The 16,868-nt window shown below is 27.6% G+C and overlaps 1 long non-coding RNA gene across 1 annotated transcript; it reads right to left on the bottom strand.

Annotated features, from left to right (window-relative positions):
* Positions 1-964: 964 nt before the first annotated feature.
* On the bottom strand, positions 965-3,228 carry LOC100204812 (uncharacterized). The gene is made up of 2 exons (XR_010644403.1): positions 2,956-3,228; positions 965-1,134 (listed from the first exon to the last, which is right to left on the bottom strand). It is a non-coding gene; the product is annotated as an uncharacterized LOC100204812 (long non-coding RNA).
* Positions 3,229-16,868: the final 13,640 nt, after the last annotated feature.

The following is a 16,868-nucleotide window of genomic DNA, read 5'->3' as shown; positions in this document are numbered from 1 at the left end:
TTAAAAATCATTTGGTGAGAATTTAAAAAAGAAAGCATTTAAATATTACATTTGCAATTTTACCATGTACTATTTGTCAAAATTTAATTCTCAATTTAAAAACTTATTGACATGAACGTGAACATATAGACTTGATTGACGTTTTGCAGTCAAATTGGCATCTTTTTTTAATTATTGTTTGCATATATTGTTTACATATATATGCAGATTATAATCATATCATATTATATACGAATACTTTTTACTATTAAAATTTGGAACAGCACCAAATATTTTACAAGTTTTCAAATAATAAAATATTAATTTTAGAATTTTTAGAAGAAAAATAATCATTTTTCAAGAGGCAAGAAATAAAATTGAATTGCTAAGCAAATTTCGGGTCTAACTCTTTTCCATGAAATTTTTTTTGTTTTATTGAATTTGCACACAATTATTAAATTAAGAATACCTCGTGAATTAAATCTTATTTTGAAAAATGGTTATTGAATTCAGAGATATCATGCCAGAAACACACTTTTTTTTTTAAACTAAGAATCTTGAATAGCCCTTTTCCTTAAAATATAATTACCTTAAAATATAATTACCTTAAAACATAATTACCTAAAAATATAATTACCTTAAGATATTATTTTACAGGTGCTTACCTGTATATAAAAAACGAGAATACTAAAAAACGTTTATAAAAACTTTTAATCTTTTTTTAATTTAAATTACTTTATTCTTCTGTATACTTCATTACAAACGACATTTTCACATTTAAGCTTAACATGTAATTTTCCGTCAATTACCTGATGCTCCATTATCGCAGCTATGGAATCATCTGATTTATATCTCATTTCTTGAATTACTTTTCTTCCGCTAGTTTCGAATATACGACCTATTTCTGGCTTCCCAGACAAAGTTTTTTCAGGTACAAAATCATGTGCAGTTGACATTGGATACATGTTTGTATTAAAAGAAGAAATTGTTTTTTTTGTCAGTAATGATTTATCTTCAGACAATGAATATTCAAAATCTGCAGAAAAAGTGGTCATTATTGTTCTTAATAAATACCTAGTTTGCCGACACACAAGAAAATCATTAAATGTTGGATCTCTTGATTCCAATCTCCAGGTGCCAACCATATCTTCCATACTTAAATATAAATAATTAAAAAACACAAATTATTAGGCATTTTTCATTTCTTCCTTTTTTACATATTGATATATAAAAATAAAAGTAACATGGCAAGATAAAATAAAAACAATAAAAAACAATTTAAAAAATAATTATTCAATTTTTTTGAGGCTAATACTGTGTGGAATGCATATCATGAAAACAAATAAAAATTTATTCATAACATAAATAAAAAGCAAGTAAAAATTAAAAACAAAACACAATTATTGTGCATATGTGCTTACAATCTCTCTAGATAAAATAAGTAGAATGCTGCACCATAAAAATAATACATTTTACTAAATTTAAATAATTTAGGTCTAGTAAATCTTGAAAAATATAAAATTAGATGGATAAAAGTATAAAATTATAATATCTTTAAAAATCTCTTATTTGTCCCCATACGGAATACAGTTATTATATTTGGGCTGGTTCTTCTAACAATCCTCTTTCTCTTTTTAGATGGATAGTTTCTTCAAATACCAAAAATAATTGTAAAAGCTAAGTTAAAAAAATTTTTAACAATTTGGTGACAATGGTTCCAACAAAACTCAGTTATTTAATTGAAAGAACTATTGCAACACTGTTGACATTCCTCATCATGGAAACTAAAGATACAATCAATTGCAAAGTTAAGATTTGTTAAGGTTGCTTCTTTTTATTGTGCTCGCCAGTACCTTAGTCTAATTCTTTTCTCATTCTTTACATATCTCTTATTTGTCCCCATACGGAATACATTTATTTTATTTGGGCTGGTTCTTCTAACAATGCTCTTTCTCTTTTAGACTTGGTCCAAAAACGCATTCAAACAAAGTTAGACCTGTTTTTTCTGCCAAGCTTGAGCCTCTCTCACATTGCCGTAAAGTTGGATCTCTTTCTTTTTTTTACAGTATTATCACTCAAAGGTCACTACTCAAAAGAGCTATCATTTTTAGTTCTATCAACTAAAATTCATTCTCATTTGTATCATCATTCAGCAAAGTCAGATCTGTTTACTGTTCTGTCCCTGCATGCTCTAAAAACTTTTATTTGCCAAGCTTTTTTCCTCTGCACTTCAATTTTTAGTTTTGCACAGCCATTACCAATGAGGTACAAATAAAAACCCATGAGTCAAGTCAAGAAGATCAATTATAATTCGAAACAAAAAATAATGCAACACAGATTTTCATTTTGGCTAGCATATTAGATACAGAAAGAATTGTAAGGCTGATCGACGAATTTTTTTTTCCAAGGATGCTATAATTGGATGCATTTTTCAAATGCAAACCCAAATGGAGTACTCTAGATACTTATTACAAAGGAGGGGATATTATGAATTTTTGGAAAAGTTTCTTACTCGCTCTGAGCTTATTAGGGTCTCTGGTTTATTAGTTTTTACTTGTCATTGTATTTTAAAAGAGAAACTTTTAGTTTAAAATAACCTTAAAAATTACAAAATTAGAAACTCACTGATAAAAATAACATTTATTAAGATTTATTAAGATCTTGAGAAAGCTGACAACTAAATTAAAGAAATCACAAGCTTTTGACAATTTTGACAGGAAATTAAATACCAATACATTATACATCAAATAACATAAAATATTTTAAATTTGAAAAAAAAAAAGGTTTTAATAAAACACAAAACAAAATTAAAATATCTTTAAATTAAAAAAGTTTTAATTTAAAGATATTTTAGAATTTATACACTTCTTTAATGAGATTTTTTTAAAAACTTAAAATAAATTTGTAGTAAGTTATTTGTATTAATTTATTTTAAATGAAAATAAATTAACACAACTATATGATGAAGTAACTTACACAACAAAAAGTAATCAGTACAACCATACAAATACAATCGGAAACACAGTTAGAGATTTTTTTTTATAAACTTCTGTCCATAAACTTTAATATTGTCTATTATGCCATAATTTATGGTCAGTGATACAAAAAGCTTTTTTCTTTATTGACCATGATAGACTATAAACTACTTTAAACTTTAAGAAAAAAAGTTTATATATTTAATTAATTTATTAAATCATTTAAAGTAAAAAATAATGACACAACACAAAAGCGTAAAGCTTTGTCGCATTTTTTTTATTTGTTTTGTTTTCTATGTTTTAAAAGAAAGAAACAATGCTCCCCCTCCCCCTTCCCCCTCCTCCCCAACACCTCAATCCTTTTAAGGATTTACTTTTAAAAGTAATAACATTACCATATCTCTTTTCGGACATTGACCAAAACTGCACTAGAGCCGACGACACTGAGGGGGGCTAGTGTTTCTTCACCCGTTTTTCTTTTTTTTTTTAGAAATTTCTATAAACTGATGACTATTTTTGGAAATTTACGATTGTGCCTCTCCACTTCGAAACCCCTGTCGTCGGCTTTGAGCAGCACTGATTTTTTGGTTCTTTAATTTGAACCAAATCTTTGATGATTTTATAGAATCTTGAACAAAATATCAGATCTCTTCTTTTTTCTTCATATTGAATATTGTTTAGCTTTTGAGCCATTAATTTTTGGCAATTGCAGTCACTTAAAAAATTTTTTGTTTCCTTGTACTTTGTTCATATCTAAGTTTAGCCCATTTAAAGTCTTCATGGAAAGATGTTCAAATATTTTTTACTTTTAGTATTTTGTTTTGTTGCACATAATTTGTCTTATCTTTGTTAAAGACATTTTTAGAAAATAGAGAGGTTGCAGCTGATTGTTAGTTTAGAAAATCAGTGCGGACCATTTGCAAAATTTCGAAATTAAAATTTTGTTAGCGTGTTTGTTAATAGCCTTAACAGACCAATGAATATTTCTTTTTTGTTGTAACGCTCACCGTATGCCACATTAATCTCTTGTAAGTTACCGCGTCCTGGATCGGAACATTTTTGTTCTATTATTTCAAAGTTGTCGCTGTCTTCTGATTTTAAAAAATTAAGTTTTGCTAAGCTCATTATTGAACTTTTAAGTTGCAAAACGCAACTGTCCGGTCCTTTGTTATTTCCTTAAATGTTTCTTTGTATGCACTTTGTTTTTCAAGATGTCTAATTGCGCATTAAAATGGAAATACTGTACATTGTACATTTAGTTTAGACATTATTGGTATTCTTCTCTGTGATTAACTTAACAGCATTTAACCTTTTTTTCTGGAATCGTTAGAGATGAAACTGCTGCAACATTTCTCTGATGCTTGTTAAAGGATTTAATTCTGTTAATATTCATCGTATCTATTCTCTCTTAAGTTTAAAAAATTATAAATTTATCATTAAAAACTCTTTTAAAAGAGTCCATAAAGTACGTACACAGATATGGGAAAAAGGGCTAACCCAAAAGTGTACAAATGCATACAAGGAGGGGTGTATTAATATCTATCGTTCTCTATTTCTCCTAAAACTTGATATCTTTTTTTAAAGAAAAGCATTGAATTTTAAAAGTTTAAAAACTTATATTATGTTTTAACAGAGATTTATAAAATTTAACCAGAACTTATTTTGTTTTTAACGTTTCGAAAAAAAGCAACCGTGGTGTAGTGTTATGGTTTTAGTACTGGTTATCGGTGGTTTGATTTATAAAAGAAAATTTATAAAAGAAGAGATAATTTGATCATATACACACCAAGCTATTTAGAATCTACTTTTATTTAAAAAATTTTTCCCAAAAAATCAAATGTTATTGTTGGTTGCACTTATAGACACCCAGCATGGATGTAAACAACTTCAAAAGTAAAATATCTTTCCTTCTCCAAAAAATATCTACTGAAAATAAATCTGTTTTTCTACTTGGCAATTTTGACATGGATCTGATACAGTCAAACTCTGACTTTGCAACTTCTGAGTTTTTAATCTTACTTAGTTCTTATTCGCCCATTTATAACACTACCAACAAGAGTTACTGACCATTCTGCTAAAACCGTTGACAATATCTTTTCAAATGAAACCACTAACCAAAGTATTACAGTAAACGTTAGAACTTCTTTTTTTGATCACCTACCTCAGTTCCTTATTTGTCCTAATTTCAACGAGTTATTTATACTACGCAGTCATAATTTATACCGCAGGAAATTTAAATATTATAATAAAGAATCATTTAAATCTGAATTATAAAAAGTTGACTGGAATGACATTACCAATAGAAACGATGTTAACTCCAGTTTTGAAGCAATTTTTTTCTCAAACAACATTGTTGTTAGATTGCCGAGTGCCACTCAAAAAAATTAGTACTGAGAGCTACAAGCGTCAATTCAAGCGATGAATTACTAAAGAAACAATAAAATCAATTCAAATTCGAAATCTTATTCAAGGGAAAATGTTAAGGATAAAGATCCAATAAATATAATTAAACTAAAAACTATCTTTAAACGCTATAAACATACATGAATTAATCTAATAAAACTATAAAGTAGAAAGTAAAAACTATATTTCAAAAAATCTTCTTCAAATATGGAAAAGCATAAAAAGTCTAATAAGTGTCAAAAATGTCAACAATGTACCTCTAAATTGCTTACAAGTTAACGAAACATATTTGATGCTGTTAGGACCTATTGAATTTCTACGTTTCAATTATACTTTGTTCAAAATACTTTATAAATTATTCAAAAATACTTTTAATAGGTAATGTAAAATGAGTAAATTTTAGAAATAAGTTTATGAGCAACATTTGTTAAAAAGTTGTTGAAGTCTTTGCAGATTAAAGTTGGTTCAGCTGAACCAGCTCTAATCTGCAAAGACTCATTTTATTTATTTTACTCATTTACTCATTTTACATCACCTATTAAAAGTATCTTAAGCATCCAAATCTTCATAGTTTACCGATATCTCTAACAAACCATTCAAAAATCTCATCACTTATATCTAAATTGAAACGTAGAAAATCAATAGGTCCTAACAGCATCTCCACAAACATTCTTATTGATTTTTATTCTGAATTTTCTCATATTCTCTCTAAGCCATTTAATATCTCCTTCTTAAATGGAACTTTTCATGAAATTTTGAAATTATCTTGTGTCATTCCAGTATATAAAAATGGCTCAAAACTCTCATGTAATAACTATAGACCAATTTTAATTCTATTTATTAGCAAGCTAATTGAAAAACAAATGTATTCTAGATTATACTCATTTTTGAGTTCCTTTAATTGTTTAAATGAGTTTCAGTTTAGATTTTGATCAAAACACTCTGTTTTCCACGCTTGAATAAGTATAACCAAAAAAATAAAAAAGGCACTGAGCACTAATCATTTCGTTGGTGGGGTTTTTATTGATTTACAAAAAGATTTCGATACCGCTAATCGTATCATTTTAATTTCTAAACTTGAGCATTACGGAATCCTAGAAATTGCTTGTAATTGGTTTCAACCTAATCTCTCAAATTGGAAGCAGTTTTTGAGCATTAATGGTTACAAATCAAAAAACAAACTCATAGTTGTAGTGTTCCACAGGGTTTTGTTCTTGGCCTTTTTTTTGTTTTTGATTTATATTAATGATCTAAATAACTTTGTCCACTTCTCATTAGTCCAATTGTTTGCTGATGATACTATTATCTTGCATATTAATGTCTCACAAGTCCTTGTGTAAGAATATAAAATAGATCTAAAAGCGCAAGCTCATTGGCTAAATGCAAACTTAATTTCTCGAAAATTGGAAAAAACTAAACTAATATTTTTTTCATCTCCAAAACAAAAACTTTTATACAACAATCTTATAACTAAAGTTAAAATTAATAATAGACATTTATATCCAACACACGTTGTTAAACATCTTGGTATTTTTATAAATTCGAACCTCTCATTGAATTTTCATATAAATGCACTCCGTAACAAAATTAATTGAGCTTATGGCACGCTTTCAATAGTTTGCATTATATTTATAAAACTACCTTCTGTAATTTGCAATTTTTCAATCTTATCTCATCTACTGTTGTCAAATTTGTCAAATTCTTCAAAAAACTTAAAATTCCTACCTTGTCAGCACTAGTTAAATTTGCTAATCTTTTTTTTTGTTTTTGACTCCTTTAATAAAAATTTACCTTCCTATATTACAACCTTCTTCACTAAAACTCAATTTATACATTCACATTTAACTAGAAAACTTATAAAACTTTGAGGTATGGTATATATGGTATGGTATATAGTTTGAGGTAAGTATCCAATTACAAATCAGTGCATCAATAAATGGAATCGAAGTTTTGTGTGATTTGTGAATGAGTTTGAAAAATTAAAACTTCAAAATAGTTTATCTTTATTTCTTTATTGAAAACAAAATAAATTTACACAAATTCTAAAGGAAATTTAATTCTAATTTTTTATCATTGTTAACTTCTTTTAGTTTTCTTAATTTACTTTTTCTTCTATTTTTAAAGAAACTTCATTGTTTTTGTCGTTATTATTTATTCTCTTTATTACAGCTATTTTATTATTAGTATTATTATTATTATTATTATAAACACTATTATTTTAGCTGTTACTTTTGCTCTATTAATGAATTAAGTTATTTTTATTATTTTTAAAATTAATATTATAAATATAATTATTTGGTGTCACTCCTTTGATCAGGTTTCTGCTCAATCAATTATTTATTTTTATTCTTAATAATGATATTATGATGTTATTATTTATAGTACTATAGATACTCTTATTATTAATTCTTTTTTAATTATTTTTATTATTATTATTGTAATTATATGATTGTAAATTTTGAAAAAAACAAATATCTTGTTGTTGTTGTTGTTGTTGTTGTTGGCAATTTCCTATGGGCGGCAAATTTTAAGATCAACAGTAAATTTGCTAAATTAAGTAAAATTGCTAAAAAATACGTACAAAAAATATATGCTTAAAATTATATCGATGTTCAATATTTAATTTTTGTAAATAAATTCTTATAGAAGTATCTATATATAAAATTCCAAAATTCTTTTTTTGCTTAAAACATATTTGAGTACCAATAGAGTTAGCTTGTTTGGCGGATTTTCAATTTTTTTTTTTTTTTTTTTTTTTGCAGCAATCATTATTATATATTTAAAAAATAAATAATATTTACATGTCTCCAGTTTATAAAATGTCCACCACACATATTTACAATATCTAAAGAAAGTAACAATGATGTTTTACGCATTCGCGTTTGACAGTGAGTTAAAATAATTAGATTAAAAATATCGTGGTTTATAATACAAAGTGCTGGCTATTAACCCATGCATTTAAAAAATATGTGCAAGTCCGTCGCACGATAGGGCTACTAGGGATTTGCTTGTGGTTGTCGTTGAAAATGCGTATTAATATATTATAATAACACTATGTAGTTTTAAAGAAACTCGCAGAAGACTAAGAGAAGTCTTTTCATCGAGAACCTTAAAAATACAAAATAAACTAAAAACTTAAAAAGTAAATTTATAAAACACACATTAACTTTTTGAGGTTTACTGTTCAGTTATATTTTACTATGTATAGTTGCTAACTATATTTATTATTATAACTAACTTTGTTGTTATAGTTATTATATTATTATGATCAGTCGTTATTATATGTTCATGATTTTTATTTTATCTAATTTTTTAATTAGTAAGTTTAACAATAGTTAGGAAAGTATTAAAAATTATCTAACATGATTTTAATTAGAAGTGTTATTTAGCGCAGAGAAACTTTATATAACTTTTATTATCATAAAATATTGAAAAAATGAATAAAAGAAAAAAGTTGTTCGGTTTTCTGTTTCATATGAAACGGCTAAAGAAACAGGAAAAACCAAACTAAACTAAATACTTTTTTAAGTTCAGAAACATCTTAGCTCCATCAACGATTTTAAGATAAACACTTTGCCGTATGAAATCAATTCAAACGAAATCAGAGAACATGAAGTTGAGATGGAAGGTAAAGAATCGAGCCAAAATCATAATGTTAGCAAAATTTCCAAAATCCCTTTGATAGCATCACAAAACATTTATAGATCATCCGAAAAACTGTATGAAGAAAACAGTAGGTTCCTAAAAATAGTTAAACTTATGGGAGAATTTAATCCAATTATGGAATATCATGTTTCCAAATAAAACGCATTTCTTCAACAAAAATATCCCAAAAGAAATTATTTAGTTATTAACTTGTACTACTAGAGAGGAAATCCTTAAAAAATTTAGAAAACCAAATACTACCACCATTATTGCAGATTGCACACTTTTATCATGCGATATCTAGTCATAGAAAAACATAACAATTCAGTGGTGGTCGACATCCGAGAGAGTTTCTTACGCTTTACTATTATTAACAATACCACAGGTTTGTAAATTTTTGAACTTTTCCTGATTTTTTCTATGCAATTTGTGTTATAAAATTAAGAAATGTATGTAAACAAAATTTAATTTTTTAAGTCATGGATTAGAGCAAAAAAATTTTGTTTCATTAAATGAAAGTAAACTTTCACTTAAAGATATAAAAGGTCAAGTATACGGCAATTGTGCAAATATTAGAAGCAAGGGCTTACAACAGATAATTTTAGGTAGAAATAAGCAAGCACTCTTTGTCTCTTGTACAACACGTTATCCTTATTATTGTCGATTGTGTAAAAGTTAAATTAGAACTTGTGACATTTTTTGGAATTTAGAGCCTTTATAATTTTTTTTCTGGTTCCACAAAATGTTGGAGTATTTTGAATTGAAGTGCCCATCACTAACAGTTAATTTTTTAATTGATACAAGGTAGTAGAATCACATCAAAGCTGTGAAGATAATTAAGGAAAATAGCTAAAATAGATACTTTGGAATTCATATGTATAATAATATATGGAAATACATGGCACGATGTATTGAACGAAATAAATTACACAAGCATTATTATGCAACCAAGTTTATCAAATGTCAAAATTTTCATAGAAGCATTAAAATTCATTATTTTTGTAATCCAGTTAAAGTTAAACTAAATTTGATGAGTACATTACCACACCACAAGTTTCGGCAACAACTTCTTATCTAACATTTCAATTTACCAATTTGTCAACAGAAAGAAATGAAAAAAAAAAAAAAAATGCACGGCGATATAAAGATGGCGGATGTTTTGTCATAAGATATTGATAACATTATTTTAACTGAATCATCAAACTATTTTAGTAATTTTGAAAACTTTCTTTATGAATTTTGCGAGAGTAATGGGAAATTTAGTTATGAACATCTAAGCTTTTTTTTAAAAATGTTATCCTCCAAATTCAAAAACGAAAGAAACGAGCGGATACTAACAGCATATTTTCTTAAGTATTTAAACATTTTAAAAGCAAAGTTGAAAAAGTGGATGTTAGCAATTTTCTTTCACATCTTGTCTTGGAAAACATTTTAGGTTGTTCAACGAAAGATGGGAAAGAATCTTTTAAAGTAGTATGTAGTTTTAATAAAAATGCTTATAAAGATACTATAGAATTATTTCAAGATAAACTTAAGTCTATGGAAATTGAGAACGGAAACAAACAATTTAAAAATGATGGAGAGTAGTATATCAATCTAAAAAGATGAAATTTCCATTGAGAGCAAAACAACTAAGTTGTTAAATATGAGGGAAGTAAAACTTGAAATTGCTCAAATAAAAGCTATAAGAGTGTCATTTCCAAAACAAAAAAAACTGTTTAACTCAAGTTTTTATAATGTTTCGAACTTTCAATACTTTTAATAAATTTAATACCGGCTGCAAACATTGGAAACAACCTCAACGATTTCAATGTCATAGTCAATATCAACAGATAATAATTCAAATAAACTTCAAGAGAGATGTCCGTCAGCTATGAGTACCTGAGGCCTGTTGGTTTAATCCAATTTTACTATCACTTTATTTTGGAACTTCCAATGTTAGCTTATAGCTACTCTTAAAACTATATTGCTTGTAAATTCTCTAATTTATCTTTAGTTTAACATTTTTAATTCTCTATTATATAGCTTAAAACTTTTCTTCTTATATAGCATGAAGTAATGTTATTGTTTGACCTTTTGATATTAAGTACAGAGGTAAAGTTTCTCCAGTAGCATTCACATTAGCAATTACAGTCATGCTTTCATTATTTCTTGAAGTGAAAAACTGAACATGTAAAACACTTCTGTAACAGTTTTGCCCTGTTTAATGTCAAACTGCAGTGTAGTCTCATATATATTCTAATTAGAAGAAGGCATAACAAAAGTACCCGTTTTATTTAGAAACTTGTTTAATTGTAGAAAAATATTTAGAAACCTTTGGCACTGACAGGCACTGATTACAAAAAGTTAATGTTTCTTCAGTTTTTATTACAACGAAATTCTTGTGTTGTTAAGTAATCACCATTTTTTTTCTGATGGTTTATCATATTTATACTTTATCTAATATTTCTTAATAAGCTGTGAGACATAAATTGTCTTTTCCAAATTTGATACAGTAACTTGCTCTTTTGTAACATAATCGACTTTTTTTTATATAGTTTGGTAAATTTGGATGAAGTTAAGGTCTAACTCCAAATAAGAAATCTCCTCTAAAGTACTTTTCTCTAAGTTACTTTACTCTAAGGTACTTTTCTCCAAGTTATTTTACTTTAAGGTACTTTTCTCTAAGTTACTTTTTTCTTGGAATTTAATATTGAATAGCTGCTGCTTTTTGCAATAACGAGCTATTTTAGTTGCAACAATGACATTGTGCATGTCATTTTTTAACTATTGAAGTTATTATTTTTTTAAACTTTATTATTATTATAAAAAATAAAAGATCTACCAAAATAATTAATAATATTGCTGAACATTTAAAGAACTATATATAAATTTAATACGTAGTAATATAAAATATATTATAAATAAAATATCTCTGAACAATTTTAAAGATACAGATTGCAGTAAAAAATTGTAAAGGCTTTAAATTAATACAATATATGGCCAATAAATGGACAATACAAGTAATAACATGCAAAGGCCACCAATAGATAAGTTTGAAGATTACTAAGACTAACTTAAGGTTTGAGACACCTCAAAAAATATTTATTAAAACAAAAAATCAGTTATATATATATATATATATATATATATATATATATATATATATATATATATATATATATATATATATATATATATATATATATATATATAATATATATATATATATATAAATTAGTAAAAACACTTATCTAATTTTTTATTTCTTCTACACAGTGTTTCTCCATCCGTAGATTCATCAGGAAGAATTCTTCCTGTTGAACCTACTGAATCAGTAGGTTCATCAGGAAGAATTCTTCCTGATGAACCTACTGATGGAGAAACACTGTGTTGAAGAAATAAAAAGTTAGATAAGTGTTTTTACTAATTTATTATTGCTCTCTTCTTTAAGAACATTGAGCACTCTGTTTGTAGAATACACTAACATAATTTATATATTTATATATATATATATATATATATATATATATATATATATATATATATATATATATATATATATATATATACATACATATATACAATATAAATCATTAGATCTCATTGACACCAAATAAAATGGTCAATAAACAAAAATGTTTAGGCCAACTTGGCTATATTAACCCCGAGTAGCAAACAAAATTGGCGCAATATTGTTTAAATATTAAACTATAAAAATATTGCATCAATATTATTTGCTCCTCTGGTCTCAGTATCTAAAAAGGCAGAAAATATATCGTATACTATAGATTATATTTTTATTTATTTTATTTTTATTTTTTATTTTATTATTACTTTTTTTAATTATATTTATTTATTTTATTGTATTTATTTATTATTATATAATTTTATATTTTATTATTATTTTTTATTTAATCATAGAAATTGTATAGTAAACTATAAAACATACTATAAAAAACATTTCATCAATATTATTTGCTCCTCTGGTCTTAGTATCTAAAAAGGCAGAAAATATGAACTTGTGTTATATGCTTAAAACATTCTGACTTTCGTACTGAACTAAAATTTTAAATAAAAACTAAGTACTTAAGCAATGCAGAAATTTTCAAAAAAGCTTATTGAAAAATCACAATTTTGTGACTTAAGACATGTACCAGAAAAAATCTGCCCTTGTTCTGATGTGGTGTTTACGGAAACCGTGCATCATTTTAAATAGCTGATTGTTTTAAAATGTCGTTGAATTAGTGTTATTCAAATTTTAAACAACTCTGTTATTAAAACAATTAGTTTTAATTGAAATTTCATCAAATCAAGATAAGAAGCGAGAAAAAATTTTGCATTTTTGTTGAAAATCCTGGTGTATCAAACGAAACAATTCTAAAGAGTTGGAGATTGCTTTGAGAACAGTGCAAAGCGTTGTGAAACTATTTAAGGACACTGGTACAATCAGGAAGTGGATGAAAAAAATGCTTTGTTAGACGAGATCTTGGTAAAAAAGTGAAAGATGCCTTAGACAGAAAACCGGAGTTTTCTGTTCGAACTTTAGTGAATAAATTTAAGACAAGTGCTTCCACTATACAATAAATAAAGATAAGTAGTGGCTATAAATCTGATAAAAAGAAAATAGATCCTCGTCCTGAAGAAAAGCAAGAAAATGTCGCAATTCGTTGTTCAAAGAGCTCCATAAAAAAATATGTGCCGAAAAATCTTGTTTGTTGATTGACGATAAAACTTATTTTGCTGCTTTTTTTTGATCTCTTCCTTGGCACCAATATTAATTAGCAATTATTCGCAAGAAACTGAATTCCAATTATAAATGCATTGGAATGCAAAAATTCGCTAAAAAAATCTTAGTTTGGCAAGCAATTTGTGAATGTGGTGAAAGAAGCTCTTGTTTTGTGACCACGGGAACAATTAACACCAAAATATACATAAAAGAATGTCCCAATAAACGTCTTTTGCTGTTTTTAAGAACACACGCGAGTAGTAAGCGACCGAGGCTATGGCCGGGGCTAGGTTTGATAACACATAGCCACGACCGAGGCCAGGTTTATGACCAGGGCTGCATAAATATTGATAGATCCTATAAAAAAAATTTTTTTAATTTAAATTTATAATATGAGTTATAATTAAAAACAATACTTTTATAGGATCTATTAATATTAATGCAGCCCCGGTCACAAACCCGGCAGGGATTGCATTAAAATTGATAAATCCTATAAAATATTGTTTTTAAACAAAATTAATATCTTAAATTTTAATTAAAAATAATATTTTTATAGGTTCTATTAATATTTATGCAGCCCTGGTCATACACCTGGCCCCGGTTGCGGCCATGTGTTATCGAACCTAGCCCCGGCCATAGCCCCGGTCGCTTACTACACGCGAGTAAACCATTATTTTGGCCCAATTTAGCATCATGTCACTACTCTTGGACAACTTTAAACTGGCTTCGAGAAGATAAAGTAGATTTCTTTAAAAAACACTGCAATCCACAAAATTGTCCCGAACTACGCCCGATTGAAAGATATTGGACTCTTGTCAAAAGAAAGCTAAGGTTCAATGTAAAAAAAGCCAAAAACATTAAACACTTCAAAAATAAATGGATTAGAGCTACCAAAAAAGTCTAGCCAAAGACTGTGCAAAAGCTTATGTTAAGTGTAAAACGCAAAGTGCGTGCGTTTTCACGTACAAAACTTCGCAAACTTTCTTAAGTACAAATTTAAGAATATTAATATATGTACTTTCAAAATATATATAACATTCAATGTCATACAATACAATATAAATACAATAGTTAAAAAAAATATCCTTTAAAATGTACGCGCAGATTTTTTCTGGTGCATTTTCTTTAAATTTCTTTAAACACAAAATGCAAAACTTTTAGTTTTAGTTGTTTAATTAGATGTAATTATCTTTTGGTGAAAATTAATGCAAATTAAATATATATCGTCTAATATTTTTAGCTTTTGATTCATAAACTAACAGCTTGGAGAAATATTAAAAAAATACAAAACCTTAAACAACCGATGTCGAGGTATAAAAACAAACAACAGTAGCTCAGCTAGATTACACATGATTTTTATGAGCATAAGATAGTTACTTATAGTTTGATAGCTATTCAATCAAACACAATGTTATTTAGTGGGTTGCCAGGCCAATCAAACACAACGTTGTTTAGTGGGTTGCCAGGCCAATCAAACACAACGTTATTTAGTGGGTTGCCAGGAATGTTTTGCATTTATAAGTAGTTAACTCTAATAATTATGAGTGTTTGCATCAGCGATAACTGTATATTTTTATGTGTGAACTTCTGCTTAGTTTAGAGTTTAACTATAGCAAACTATAGTAAAGTGTAAAAGAGTAAAGTGGTGCTAAACGAAAGCACATTAAAGAATAGTCTGTGGATTCAAACCTTGTTTCACGACAAATGGGTGAATTCTTACGAATGTAAATGCCCAGGTCAAGCATGTGACTATTAGAGTCTTTACGAACTAAAGGAAGATAACCTTCAACACTAAGATCGCAAGATGAGACAGCTGAACTCAAATTAGTCTCACAAAGAACAATTAAGTCTGATGAACTTTGCAAGAGATAAGACTCAACAGAAGAAAAGTCGAAGACCACGAATGTTAGTGAATGATCGTTTTAGAGAACTTGGTGATGACAATGGTTTTTTGTGTTTTATAGTTTTTGGTACATTATTCATTTTTTACCACCGTTAAAGAACTTGACTCAAAGCACAGATAATACTCAGTACACTATCTAATAGTCCAAGCTATTGCCTCATTACTATTAATAAACCCTGAGCCGAAACAAAGGGCTCCATATGTGGCCTCTTCTATGCACACCAAAAGTACAAACAGGGACGCCATCCATGCGCAACATGTCACTTTTAGTACTCTGATATTTTACAGTAGTTGATGGAATGATGTAGATGTATTTATATCACATCTATTGGCGTACACCAGCCTAATAGATGAAAAAGGTTTGCGAAGCTGGTCGAAAGATAGATGCTGTTTATCCGTTAAGTTTTTTTCTTGTAGGTCTTCTACAAGACAGTAACTGGATGCATTTAACATCTGCCTCAGATGAGCATTTTTATTGAGCCACCATCTCTAGCTTTTACTCAATCGAGAGCTCCAAGTCAAGGAAACTGTTAAGTCAGAGTTAGCATTTCCCTAGCCTTTGCCTAAAAAAGTGATCACAAAAGGCAGCAGGACATGAAACAGGTTGTACTGGGTTCATGTTACCAGTAGCAGGATAACCTGATCTGACATCAGTAATAATAATAACATATCTTCTGTAAGAAAGACCTTAACACCTGAAAGAGCAGAGGGGACACAGCAAATTATCACAGAAACTATTACATTTATTATTTTTCTTCACAGAAAATTGCTATTAAAAAAAAAAGAAATATTTTGAAGTTTTTTCCTCCTTAACATTGAGGGGAGGGAAAGATGGATTTTGTTATACATGTTTCTATATTTGGAAATTGTGAAACATCGAATGATGAAAATACAATCAGAAGATTTTGAGTAAAAAATATATATTTTGAGTTTAACAATAGTTATTTACTCATTGCAGTTTTGTAAAATTTCTTTAATAAAATTTTTTCTACAAACTTAACTAAAACGAAACATAAAAGCGCCTCAGTTAGAGCGCCTAAAATTTTAACCTCAAAAACGTCTAGTAAATATGTGTCTAATAGTGCAAACTCGTAGGCTTTGTTTTTTGTTTATCGTTAATGTAAGTTCTATCACAAAAACTGTGTATTCTGCAGAACTCCATTAACTACGTTAAGTTTTCCGTATATATCGTACACCCAGATCAAGGGTGCCACAAGTGAAAAAGTGTCATACGATCAAATGACATTCATAACTC

This window comes from Hydra vulgaris, chromosome 15 (genome assembly GCF_038396675.1).
Source record: "Hydra vulgaris chromosome 15, alternate assembly HydraT2T_AEP".
In the NCBI taxonomy this organism is placed as follows: domain Eukaryota; kingdom Metazoa; phylum Cnidaria; class Hydrozoa; order Anthoathecata; family Hydridae; genus Hydra; species Hydra vulgaris.
The sequence above is the reverse complement of the archived record's forward strand: the minus strand, read 5'-3'. Positions and strand labels throughout refer to the sequence as shown.